Consider the following 14728-nt stretch of genomic DNA (forward strand, 5'->3'; position numbering starts at 1 on the left):
ATATATATATACACATAAATATACGTATATATAGGTATAATTAATGCTTGCATTCACACAAATAGGTATATAAAAATATATAAAACAATTTATTTTTCATTCTTAAAAACCGTACAAGTAAACATGAATTTCATAGGTATGTAACAAGCTTCACAACTTCCTTCAAAAAAATAATCATACGAGTTTAGTATGCACATTAGCCCAAAATATTTAAAAACATTTAAAAGAGTGGGCTCAAGAACTCATCTTCGCATAATGTTCACTTCTTAAAAGAACACTAGATGATCTAAGCGTAACGCAAGCAATCAAGGTCCTGATGAAAAAGCAAAACGTTACTAAAACCTTAAACCTTCATATACAACCTATTAAACAATTCCCATTAGTAAAGTGATATGAGTATTAGGGTTTTAATATAATACCATGCATGGACATCATCATCAAACTCCATTTAAAACCTTAACATTCACGTGCAAATGGCATGTAGCTCATGGAATCATAATCACCCACTAACATCCATACTCGTAAGTTTATCATAAGAAACTTAATTGTCATGTGATGCCATTCACATATCACTTCCCAAACAACGAAGACGTAACTTTAAGGTGGGTTTTCATGAGTTACCCTCTTCTCAAAAGATAATAAAATACTCTATCAAAGCAAACCCATCATTCTGATTGTCTCTACACATTACACGATACAAGCCTCCCCACATAAACGTCATCATCATCATGCATAACTTCCTTTAGATTGTTATCATCATCAACTTTTCGTGCATCAGAAATGTTCATTTAATTCTAACCTATGTCAAGCTCCGCATGCACAAAACAAATCCATCCTGGCAAAGCTTTCTGATTTCGTTTTACAGGAACCACCAAATCCCTAGACCTTCCCAAAATTCAAGCATAAGAGTGCACGGCCTCATCAATACCCAGCCCGGTCCACACGTCTAATCAGATTCACGGTCTGGTTCTTCACGTAACAAGGCTTCAAGTTCGTGATTAACTAAGGATAGCCATCAACCTGTAAACCTAATCAGATTTCTTTTAACTACCCAAGCCGTGACCCTACCATGTACCGGTCGCGGTTCCGACAAACAGTTTGGTTCTTCCAGATCCCAAAAACTGGAAAAGACTTAGAGTTTATTTTTTTAAAGATTATGTACTCGGTTTGTAGTTTGAGAACAACACCAACCAAGTTCCATAGCACTTAGATGACGGCCGTCAAAACCCCGGAATCGTAATCTGACGCGTCTCAACATGGTTCTGTTTTCAGCCGACAACCCGACCCCAAGAACTCTTATACAACAACTTAAGCTAAACGAGATCAAAGCATACGAACTAACCAGATCGATCTTGTTTCCACTACCGCTACCGGAACAATACCCGCCTCTTGAGATGAATCGGAAGTCGCGCAGGAATCAAGGTTCGTGCTTGATCATGTTAAACGAGATGAAGGTTGCATTTTTTTGGATGGTGGTTGCGGCATACTAGGGTTTCGCAAAAATGATGATAAAGATCCTCTAGATTTTTACGTGATGAAAGGAGAATGGTTATATAAATTGAGAATTTCTTCCATAAATCAACATGTCCATAAAGTAATATGTTACAGTTTTATAAATTACATAGTGCCCCTCTCAAGTTTCACCAAAATAAATTCGTTGTGATTAAAACCATGCTTTGTCTCGTGCTCGCAAACTAGATTCAGTAATTTCTCACAAAATAAAATTGGGTTGTAAGAATTTGGGATGTTACAAAATTTAAAATAAAGTATATAGAAACTTATATTATTAAACGGGTAGATTACTGGTAAGTTGACTGTTAGAAATATGAAGTATTTAGACGAACATAGGAACTGTTTAATAATTATAATAATAAAAATACATTATAATTAACCTTACTCTATTTTTAATGAAACTTAGGTCAAAATGTAGATAAAAATATTCTCATTCTAATAAGATATTCATTGTTTTATAAAACGTCATATTTTAGAAGTTATAAGCAATAAATGAGTGAAGCAGTTGAATTAATTATAAAAAATAAAATAATAAAATAATAACATAACTTAACAATTTAGAATTTGGATTTGTCACACCCCAACCGATGGCGGAAACATCGGAGTGAGACGAAGAAAGATTGCTCATCACTCGTAACGCTAATTGTGACAATAGAATTAAAGATAAATTGATTTCATTCATGAATAAATGTTACAATACATTAAAAATACAAGAGAACAATACAACAACAAATATGAAATTTATACAACGTATTTGACCTAAGACGTCTAAGTGAGTATCTAGGCATCTTTGCTAGTCCGTTTTCATAGCATCATCAAACCTCAACCTGCAACATGTTTAAAATACAATTCAATGCAAAAGCAAAGGCGAGTATACAAGTTTAAGCATAAGTATAAGTATAAAAGTTTAAAACGAATCCACATGGCAACTTAGTTTATACGAGATCAACCTAACGTGGCATGCAATATTTCTAGCCAACCTCTGTTTACGTAAGAAAGTTTAATTAATTCAACATGACCCAAGTTTAAGGGGGGCGATGCGTTACTCCTATAGCGTTATACATGTCAAATGGAGGCTCGTGAAAGCTAATGACTAAAACATATCACATAAGTATGGTCCACGTAAGCATCAAGTATCACAACATAGTATTCATGTATAAGGATTGTTTTTGTGCATTGCATAAAGAATAAGTTTAAGTGTGGTTTTAATAATGTAACATGTTACACCCCAAAAAGTGGTAAACATAAAAAGGGGGTTGCGAGTATACTCACATAATTGCTAAGTCTTCCGATTATCCAAGTGTTGACGAGCGTAAGAGATTAGGAGGAAGGAACACTGAAGTCTCGAGTTTATGAGTGGTTGCGATTGCGACTCCTAGTGAAATAACGCACGAGTAAAGATCGGAACAATTCAAGAGAACGAACGAGAGAGTTTAACCTAGATGTTAAAATACCACATACGACCTCATTAAATAATATTCCTAATATTTTATGGTTTGTGGGTAGCTTAATTAGATATTTTAATATATTTTATTATTAACCCTTTTAAAGTAAATAAAGGAATTATAATAATTTATTTATGTTGATATTAGATTTCATGGTTAAAAATAAATGAAAATGTTAAAAAAAAGTTATAAAAGAAATAAAAGGGATTTTTAACTTTCAAAACTTAGTAGTTTATTAATTGAAAACAATTGTATCGGCTCTAACTTCTCAGGATATTAGAAAAAGAAGTAAGCATTAAACCATCCCAAAAATTTAATCAAAGATGAAAAAAAAATCGACCAGACTTGGCCTTAGCGCGGATCGACTTGAGGCCATACGTTCACGTGCACATAGCCCGGCCAACTGTCTAACCCGGTTATATTCTGGTTTTTAATCCCTCTATAGTGCTTGACATAATTCATATATATACTGATTTAAAAAAAATAAAAATAATAATATAAGTGTAGCAAAATACATGATAAGGACAAAACTTTATGTTGTCGTTTATGATGCTTTTATTGGATTTTTCCTTTTAGAAAGATAGTGTTCTTCTTCTTCTTTCAAAAACAAATTGAGATGCATGTATTCTTTTTCATTCAGTACATACATATATATTATCTCATTTCTTCGTTTTGCACTCACCGAGTTGAGCCTAACATGGCATTTAACAGTAGAATGTTGGTGCATAGTTATGTCAATTTACCATCATAACCACAAATATGCTTTGCTTTTGTTTTGTTTTATTTATCATAATCAGAATCATCTATTATTGTTTTATGAAAAAAAATTTGACTTTATAGTCTGATACTAATAAAAAAATATGATTAATGCCACATGGCATTCTTATACTAAAACAAGAGCAACTTAATGCCACATTGCATTCTTTCATTAAATTTACTACTCCTATTATTATTAATTAATTAATTAATACAAACCAATAAAAAATCCTTAACAACTTAATACTAACAAATACTTAGATAATGGTTATTTACTTTTGACTTATCTAAAATATATAGTTAAATTATTAGTAACTCTACTTATAATAAACAATTTCAAATAATGTCAATGTGATAATATTTTCTTATTCTTTAAAATATTCTTTTACTATATGTTTAAAACATCTATTAAATAAATTATAATTTTATATTATAATAAAAAAATGGTAAAGAATGGGTTAATCCGATATTTGAAAACCGGTTTACTTCCGTACTTTGAAAACACTATTAATGTTATTAGACTCGTGTAATAAACGGGTTTAAGGATAGAATATATTCATAATAATTTTGAAGTATGTCTATACTCACCGGATGTCCTAAATGGAGTTATATTTTTAGGCTTCCCAAACCATTGATAACTACCAAAGTTCAGTGTTCCAGTGACGTTATCAAGAAATATTGATCGAAAGAATGGTTTACGTAATGGAACTCGACTACAGGTTCTATCACTGGGTGACCAGGTTATTGAAATAGAAGGACACTCATATTATCCGGAACTAATACTTGCACTTGAACGTTTATCCCTAGATTTCGTTTAATATCGCGAAATAGAAGGATCCCATTTAAATTGAAAAGAAGAAAGTTTTCTCTCGCTTTATGTTTTGTCATGACGATAAATAAAAGTATAGAACAATTTCTAAGTAAAGTTGGTGTGTTTGTCAAAGAATCGGTTTTTACACATGACCAATTATTGCGTTATCTATGGTAAAAAATTCACTTATGTAAATTTTTGAAGAGAATATAAATTTAAATAATTTATAAAGTTATATCCCTAAACCCGTGTAGTACACGGGTCTAATAATCTAGTTTGTAATATATGTAAATAAGATTTGTTTTAATTACAATCAATTAACTCATCTTCTTCCTCCTAATAAATAAAAAAAACGCAGACATCAAGGTTTATCGACTGAACATCGTATAGAAAACGTATCAACCGGTGTTTAACGAAAAACAAAGTAAAGACAAGAAATTCTACCGAAACGAGTCGAAAAGGTTCCTGTGGTGATCTCCGTTCGGCTCCGGCGAAGCTATGGGTTCCGGTTGTTCCTGGCGACGTCTTCGAACACGTAGAAAGAACCGCCGCGTGAGTCGAAATGAACCGAAACTCGAACCAAAACTGAAACTACAATGAACCGAAACACAAAATCTGATCCGCATCTCCAACTGGCCAGAACCCACTGTTGACCCGAGACGAGCACCCGAGCCGACCCGAACCCACTTGAAATACTCGAACCAGAAATCAAATCATATTCAAACCCCAATTCATGACCCGAAACTAGAACCACATACCTAACTCGAACATGAACCACGTGTTTAAATTTGAATCGAGCCGCCGCACCTTCGTTCCTGTGACAACCCGAACTTTCACGGTTAGTAACGTTTAATCGTGTGATCTAAATTTCTTATCCCTTCCAATGTGTTAAACGTTCTTGCTATGCCAATTCGTTAAACATTCTGTTTATCAAACTTTTCAAACACTCGCGACTTTAATGAACTGATTAAATGAGTGTGTGGATTGGATTAACTCTGTGGAACTAGTAGTTAGCTTGGGCCACAATGTCACTAAACCATTTCGGCCCACACACACACCCGGAGCCCAACCCGAGAACACACCCTCTTAGTGATGCCATGATAATGGTTGGGCTATGTAAAGCCCAAACTAGGTTGGGAGTGGGCCGGTTAGCTATGAAATTAGTTTATATGCACTTCTTAGTGGAATGGGCCTCTCATCTCGGCCAATACATTAAATCTGGCCCAAAGCTAATCCCCTTAGCCCGTGTGTTTGTGCATATACATTAGGATGTTGATATGTTACGCACTTTAGGGAACAAATCGCATACAAACCCTAATCACCCCTTGAGGTCCACGGCATCAATAAGGGAATCAGTTTGGTTGCAGCTTGCTCTTTTTCCTTGTGTGTTAATCATCTAGTCTGGTTACTCGGTTAGTGTAATCTCACCTTGTTACAAATCAAGTTCTCTTAGCATGCATGATTTTATTGGTACTTGATGTTATGTTGTGTATATGTGTGAATGTCTAATGTGGTTCGTTCAGAGTATTGATTGAATGTTTTAATTTGATAAGTGTAGTCATTCAAGTTCGCAGGATGCTAGCCATCTAGATAGTTCTTTAATGTGATCGATGATTATGTTTTCTAGACATGTCATAATGATTCCTTGCAGTCGTCTATGATTGGTTATGTTGTGAGGTGTGTGAGAGTGTGGATCATGGTTATAAGGTCAGCTTTGATGTGTATGTGTGTGCATAGAGTCAAAACATGATTTATCACATATATGTAAATGGTTTTGAAGGTCCAATAGTATGATGGATAAGTGCTTCTAAGGGTCCAATACAATGATGATTAGGTGGCTTAAAGGTCCAATAGTATTAAAATTCCATGGTTGCACAAAACTCAACAATTTGAGTAAAAACATGACATGATGGCTATGTGTATTCAAGCTAAATCAGGTGGACATTTAATATTGTTGTCTGTGGGAATATCATAGTGCATTGGGTGATGAATTGTATGACTTAATTGTTTAATAGATTACACACTAGAGCTAGGCATGCACATGTACACACACATTGCACATGAGATGACCATTTTGTGAAAGCATATAACCTGACAACAGGGCCAGTTCGGCTGGGTCTCGGGGTCGGCCGGTTACCCACCTGGAGGTATGGGCCGAGAGGATTTTAAGGGTGGGATAATAAAACTGAGCTGGACCTTACAAGCACAATTAGTGGGCCGCAAGGATTGGTTAAGTCGGGTCCCTTACTCGACCCACAGGCCATCCTCACTAGGTCACGGTGATGGTGTGCCTTGTGTTTGGGCGGAGACCAAGTGGGCCACACCACGGGTCGCCACAATTGTCGGGCCTGAAACCGAGTAAACCGTATATTACATGGGTTAGTGAAGTAGAATGTCAAGTGTTGTTAGTCGGCAATGCGCGTGATACGAAATCACTTGTGATCTAAATGTGTATGGTGTACTGTGCGAATTTATATTGTAAGTGTACCATAACTATGGTACTTGTTATACATGTGTGACGCTATATGTTAGATGTTTACTGCTTGAGCATGCATGTGACTAGATATCCGAATTATGAATTAATGATACTGACTGTCCTTGGTAACTACAATAGGATTTGATTGATCACCTGTTAAACAAGTAACTAATCTTACCGAGCAAACCAAAGGTGAGTTCATCTTTCTTGAGCATGCGTCCCGGTGGTTGGGACAGTCAGTGGGTATTCCTGGGAGGGATGAGTCTTTTGGGTAAAAACGGGAATGTTGGATAATATACTCTTCCTATCACCCTTAAAGTCCCTCCGTGTTGTTTGGTTACCTGGAAGGTAACATGGTATTAGTTAGTAGCGCTACTTAGGTTTGGCAACCTCACCCCGTATCTGGGAGAACGGGTGTTGAACTAATGACCTAGTCATGACCAATGCTTTGATAGGAGCATTGGAGAAAGGGCAAAATAATCAGAAGCCGTCTTGTATTGGGGTATTATCAACATTGTTTTCATCATTACTTCTGGAATTAACTTCAATGGATTAACTACATACTTGGTAAACAACGTTTTCGTAAAACTATGAACTCACCAGCGTTGTCTGATACACTTGTTGCATGCTCGCAGATTGTTAGGCTATATGGATTTGGAACTTGCTGTCTGAAGTAGCTGGAGTGGTCATGGGTCGTGTTGATTGGATTCACTTATTGGAATATTGGTTTTCATACAATTGTTTTGAGAATATTTAACGTATAGTTTTGATAACGCTTCCGCTGAACACATTGGTTTTCGTATAAACTCATGTTGGAATTTTATCATTTAATAGAGAGTTTTATTTTGGAACTTGTGAGTTCAATGTAATTAGTGGCTCATTGTCAGTTCGTCACACGCCTAACAGGGACACTCCCTAGGTGGTATTTTGGGGGTGTGACAGTTTGGTATCAGAGCCACTGGTTATAGTGAACTTGGTTTTAAAACGTTTTGATAAAACCAGACTATAACCGAACAGTTCTGAAATCGACCATGACACTCAGCTTCAGATTGCAAGGTTCGTTTTTCTTTTACTTTATGCATTACGTGCCTAGCGTACACCTACTTATGACATTGCATATGGCTACACACTCAGCACTATAGTATGATTGATTACATGTAATTATTTGTCTACCTTATGATGCATTGTTAGTATGGCATAACCTCTAGACTTTTGTGATCTTTACTATCTTGACAACGTTCGTTTTGCTACTCGAATCTAAGGAACCTTTTGACACAAGCTAAGAGGAACTGAGATAAACATGCAAATTACATTATCATTATGGGTGCACACATAATAATAATGTGGGGTGCATGTGAGTCCCAGTGAGGCTTAGCAAGTGTGAAATGGATTCTGACTCATTAATCGACATAACTGGGGATTCAACAATCTGTTGGGGTTATGACGATGATTGACTTCTATTCAATCTTGATCCCTATTCTTTCCACCATTCTTGTGGATGCATGTGAATCTTTGTGTAACCTGTGATATTTTTTTTTTTGTTTATAACTTCCGTAGCGCTAGTAGAAGTTCTCATAAACCACTCAACGACTAACTGGAACAGTTAAACCCATGCGGTAGTTGATAGGCGCAACTATTAGACCAAAGATGTTCTCGAACACAATGAGCTATCATCACGGGGATCCCTCATTATTTTCTTTTTACTCATGTAAGAAACTTAGTGAAACTAAGATTCTCATCAGAACCTGTTATCTCGATCTAAACCCTACAAGACTCTTAGTGTAAGCTCTTCGACATCAGCATATCAACGTAGTATGAAGAATCCCTCGTACACTAATACTTTACCCCTTGCACTTAACTATAAAATTCCCCTTTGACCCCATTATACTGCCTTGTGACTTATCGTTAGTCTAACCTGGTTTTCATCCTAGCATATCTAACTCTGCAAACGGATTTCCATAAGAACAGTTCCATCATTTCAATATTGAACTCTGAAAATGGTGATGTATTGTTATCATCACCATACCATTTTGACCGCCTTTGCACGCCTTTGTAATGAAACCTCTTGGCGACATATGTGATGTCCCCGGTACACCCGTCTTAGTTCAAACCTTCAAACTTGGTTGCATACCTGTTCGACTAATTGCATACTCAATTACTTACATGGATCTTAGTGAATCTATTCTTTTTCGCATACGAGCAGCTCGACGACTGTAGAGAACGCTCTGATTTAACCGAGATGCTACAGACTTAGCCAACTATCACCTTCATAGATAATTCTTCTTGCGCCAACACCCTCAAAGTAACGCTTCCATCGACTGGTACATCACTTTATTTCCATTTATACTTCTTGTTTGCGACCAGCTACATCCTCATCATCGGATTTGCTACTTTACTCATGATTCTAAAACAATTAGATGGAACAGATTGATGATAACCGCGTTTTGGTATATTCTTCGCGTCTTATCTTGTTGTGCTAAAATGAATACCATAGTTCTTGCATAGCCCTGTTATACGCTAATCCTCGCTTGGCTAAATCACTCTCTACGAACGTCACTCGAGAAATGAGTCATACTTAAGATCATCAAGTGCAAGAACATAAAAATAAAATTATTACTTACGTAAGGTATGCCAAGGTCAAAATTCCCTCTTGTGTGAAAGCACCATACTCATGTATAGCTTCATCGACCTCTTTGTTCCATGCTTATCTCTCTTTGACCGAAGGCTGGTCATCTACTACAACCAACTGCGACCAAAATATCACGAACAATATCAACTGAAAATCTCTTTTCCCTCTGAACGAACGAGTCAAGATGATATCAGTCCGAAATAGGGATTAATGCCTAACTTGAGTTTTCATTCAATCGATTGATTGAATTGCTTGAATCACCTGTTCCAAGAAATTATATTTTCTTTCTCGAATTCTTACATACGATGGCATCACCTTTGATCTTCGATAGGGGTGACTGCACCAGTTCTGATCGCCGGTAGCGATACCATATATAAACATATATCTCTTACACTCACTTTATCACATTCACATATTTTGCTTCAAAAAAAAAAAAAAAAAAAAAAACCCATGGTGGTGCACCCGACACACGTGATTTGAGGGTTGAGCATTTTAGCCTGTAACAAACTACCTTAAGACATTTCCAGTTCGGTTTATTTCGTCGACCCTTCGTTTATGATGTACAACATTCGCCTCAATTCTGGTAAGCTCTAGATATACATTAGATACACTTGCTTCGTGAAGTGTTGGCTACTTAATATACAACATCCATGATAACTAAACACTGCCTTTTTGCAAGTCCCCAAATTCGAAGGCGTATAGCTCACCCAAGTTATATTTAGTGCAACAACCCCCCCCCCCCCCGGTCGCACATGTTAAATGCATCAGGCAATGCCATACAGATGTATGACACACTCGTATTTCAACTTTTGTGAGCATCTCTTGAGCTTAGCATAACTTGTCACAACATTCTTCATTATCAAGCTCCTATTAACCCAACTTGTGTTTCTACTTAAGAGCAAGACATTTTTAGTTTAACACAATTAACACAAACTCTATTACCTCAAACACTCATTCATGCATAACACTCACATAACGGTAATTCGGGGAAATACGGGATTACACATGGGTTGTACTCGAACGTTGATGAACAATTAGAACACTATTCCTGAACAAATAAAGAAATATAACTTATGTGAATTTATATGTTATCTGACTTTATATGCTATATGACTTATATATTATTTAGTGAACTTTCGTGAAACCGTATTTAACTACGTGTTTAGTGAATTATCGACAAACTCATAATTGGAGCCTAGAGTATAATATAGCCTAAATTTCGAGGACGAAATTTCTGTAACATGGGGAGGATGTGACACCCGAGCAAAATCCGCAATAATCCTAATTTCCTCACTTCACTCCTCAGTTCTTACTTGTCAAATTTCGGGACGAAATTTCTTTCAAGTTGGGAATGATGTGACAACCCGAACTTTCACGGTTAGTAACGTTTAATCGTGTGATCTAAATTTCTTATCCCTTCCAATGTGTTAAACGTTCTTGCTATGCCAATTCGTTAAACATTCTGTTTATCAAACTTTTCAAACACTCGCGACTTTAATGAACTGATTAAATGAGTGTGTGGATTGGATTAACTCTGTGGAACTAGTAGTTAGCTTGGGCCACAATGTCACTAAACCATTTCGGCCCACACACACACCCGGAGCCCAACCCGAGAACACACCCTCTTAGTGATGCCATGATAATGGTTGGGCTATGTAAAGCCCAAACTAGGTTGGGAGTGGGCCGGTTAGCTATGAAATTAGTTTATATGCACTTCTTAGTGGAATGGGCCTCTCATCTCGGCCAATACATTAAATCTGGCCCAAAGCTAATCCCCTTAGCCCGTGTGTTTGTGCATATACATTAGGATGTTGATATGTTACGCACTTTAGGGAACAAATCGCATACAAACCCTAATCACCCCTTGAGGTCCACGGCATCAATAAGGGAATCAGTTTGGTTGCAGCTTGCTCTTTTTCCTTGTGTGTTAATCATCTAGTCTGGTTACTCGGTTAGTGTAATCTCACCTTGTTACAAATCAAGTTCTCTTAGCATGCATGATTTTATTGGTACTTGATGTTATGTTGTGTATATGTGTGAATGTCTAATGTGGTTCGTTCAGAGTATTGATTGAATGTTTTAATTTGATAAGTGTAGTCATTCAAGTTCGCAGGATGCTAGCCATCTAGATAGTTCTTTAATGTGATCGATGATTATGTTTTCTAGACATGTCATAATGATTCCTTGCAGTCGTCTATGATTGGTTATGTTGTGAGGTGTGTGAGAGTGTGGATCATGGTTATAAGGTCAGCTTTGATGTGTATGTGTGTGCATAGAGTCAAAACATGATTTATCACATATATGTAAATGGTTTTGAAGGTCCAATAGTATGATGGATAAGTGCTTCTAAGGGTCCAATACAATGATGATTAGGTGGCTTAAAGGTCCAATAGTATTAAAATTCCATGGTTGCACAAAACTCAACAATTTGAGTAAAAACATGACATGATGGCTATGTGTATTCAAGCTAAATCAGGTGGACATTTAATATTGTTGTCTGTGGGAATATCATAGTGCATTGGGTGATGAATTGTATGACTTAATTGTTTAATAGATTACACACTAGAGCTAGGCATGCACATGTACACACACATTGCACATGAGATGACCATTTTGTGAAAGCATATAACCTGACAACAGGGCCAGTTCGGCTGGGTCTCGGGGTCGGCCGGTTACCCACCTGGAGGTATGGGCCGAGAGGATTTTAAGGGTGGGATAATAAAACTGAGCTGGACCTTACAAGCACAATTAGTGGGCCGCAAGGATTGGTTAAGTCGGGTCCCTTACTCGACCCACAGGCCATCCTCACTAGGTCACGGTGATGGTGTGCCTTGTGTTTGGGCGGAGACCAAGTGGGCCACACCACGGGTCGCCACAATTGTCGGGCCTGAAACCGAGTAAACCGTATATTACATGGGTTAGTGAAGTAGAATGTCAAGTGTCGTTAGTCGGCAATGCGCGTGATACGAAATCACTTGTGATCTAAATGTGTATGGTGTACTGTGCGAATTTATATTGTAAGTGTACCATAACTATGGTACTTGTTATACATGTGTGACGCTATATGTTAGATGTTTACTGCTTGAGCATGCATGTGACTAGATATCCGAATTATGAATTCATGATACTGACTGTCCTTGGTAACTACAATAGGATTTGATTGATCACCTGTTAAACAAGTAACTAATCTTACCGAGCAAACCAAAGGTGAGTTCATCTTTCTTGAGCATGCGTCCCGGTGGTTGGGACAGTCAGTGGGTATTCCTGGGAGGGATGAGTCTTTTGGGTAAAAACGGGAATGTTGGATAATATACTCTTCCTATCACCCTTAAAGTCCCTCCGTGTTGTTTGGTTACCTGGAAGGTAACATGGTATTAGTTAGTAGCGCTACTTAGGTTTGGCAACCTCACCCCGTATCTGGGAGAACGGGTGTTGAACTAATGACCTAGTCATGACCAATGCTTTGATAGGAGCATTGGAGAAAGGGCAAAATAATCAGAAGCCGTCTTGTATTGGGGTATTATCAACATTGTTTTCATCATTACTTCTGGAATTAACTTCAATGGATTAACTACATACTTGGTAAACAACGTTTTCGTAAAACTATGAACTCACCAGCGTTGTCTGATACACTTGTTGCATGCTCGCAGATTGTTAGGCTATATGGATTTGGAACTTGCTGTCTGAAGTAGCTGGAGTGGTCATGGGTCGTGTTGATTGGATTCACTTATTGGAATATTGGTTTTCATACAATTGTTTTGAGAATATTTAACGTATAGTTTTGATAACGCTTCCGCTGAACACATTGGTTTTCGTATAAACTCATGTTGGAATTTTATCATTTAATAGAGAGTTTTATTTTGGAACTTGTGAGTTCAATGTAATTAGTGGCTCATTGTCAGTTCGTCACACGCCTAACAGGGACACTCCCTAGGTGGTATTTTGGGGGTGTGACAGTTCCGATTTACCACCACCGCCGCCGTGTGCCATTGTCGCCGCCACCAGACAGTGGTGGTGGTCGGCCGTCCAGTAGCTCGAGAGAAAGAGGGGAGTGTGGCTGAGGGTTGTGTGGTTGTTGCCGGTGAGTTGTGGATTTGGAGCTCAAGATGAAGAAGGAGAGGCAGGGAAAAGAGGGTGTCGGCTGGAGTATTGAAATGGGGATTAGGGTTTGGTTTGAGGTCTCAAAGAAGGTGTAGAAGTTATGTTGTTTATATAGTTAGGTTAAGTTATTATATATATAAAAAAAACTAACTTAACAACAAAACTAACTAGGTTAACTTGTATTATCCTAAACTAACTTTGAAATTTAACGAGACTAACTAAATTATTAAAAAAATTTAACTTTTTTAATTGTAAAATTAATTAATTTAATTAATTAAACAATGAAAAATTAACCAATTTTATAACGAATTAAAAATAAATATTAAAAGATTTTCGACGATGCAATGGATTATAATTTTGAAAGAGGCAAGCTTCTAAAAATAGATTTTTAAGGCTCGGTTTCTAAATTAGGAAAGTCATGAAAACGCAGAGCGTTACCGGATTTATTGTGTACGTGGCTCGCAAAAGTCAAAAGAAATCATTTGAGCGTGGACAGCAAGTTTCAACATTTACTATATATAGGAGCAATATTGAGCCTTCACAATTTGCTCATTCTGTTTCCCTTCCCCCCCCCCCCCGCTAAAATATATACCCTATTTTCTTTAGTAATTCATCCCTAAATCCTACAAAGCTCTGTCCCGTTTTAAGTGTTGTAACCCTTGATCACTGATTCGATACTCTGTCTGATCGATCTTGAACCCAACAACGGATGTCAAGGCGCTGCCTGATTAAGGCTATGCTTTGCAAACTACGTTAGGGTTCTGTCTCGTGAGGTATTTATAAAGTTGAATTAGGTTATTATACTTAATACGCGTGCATTATATATTTTATTAAGAGCTCAGGAGTTATGCCCAAGATTATATCAGGAGGCCTGTAGTTATACCCTAAAGTTAAAAAGTGAGTCATTCTTCTTTTTATCAAATTTCTTTACAAAACCTTAAATGTTTTCAGTTATAATTACAGTGATCGAGTTTTTGTATTCTACAAATTAATGCCAG

General features: G+C 37.0%; 1 long non-coding RNA gene across 2 annotated transcripts; it reads right to left on the minus strand.

The window, feature by feature from the left end:
* Positions 1-429: 429 nt before the first annotated feature.
* On the minus strand, positions 430-5334 carry LOC110938417. 2 transcript variants are annotated; one of them, XR_002591377.2, is made up of 3 exons: positions 4969-5334; positions 2785-2887; positions 430-442 (listed from the first exon to the last, which is right to left on the minus strand). It is a non-coding gene; the product is annotated as an uncharacterized LOC110938417 (long non-coding RNA). The 2 variants fall into 2 exon arrangements; XR_002591376.2 differs by lacking the exon at positions 430-442 and adding an exon at positions 2170-2339.
* Positions 5335-14728: the final 9394 nt, after the last annotated feature.

Source organism: Helianthus annuus, chromosome 2 (genome assembly GCF_002127325.2).
Source record: "Helianthus annuus cultivar XRQ/B chromosome 2, HanXRQr2.0-SUNRISE, whole genome shotgun sequence".
NCBI classification, from domain to species: domain Eukaryota; kingdom Viridiplantae; phylum Streptophyta; class Magnoliopsida; order Asterales; family Asteraceae; genus Helianthus; species Helianthus annuus.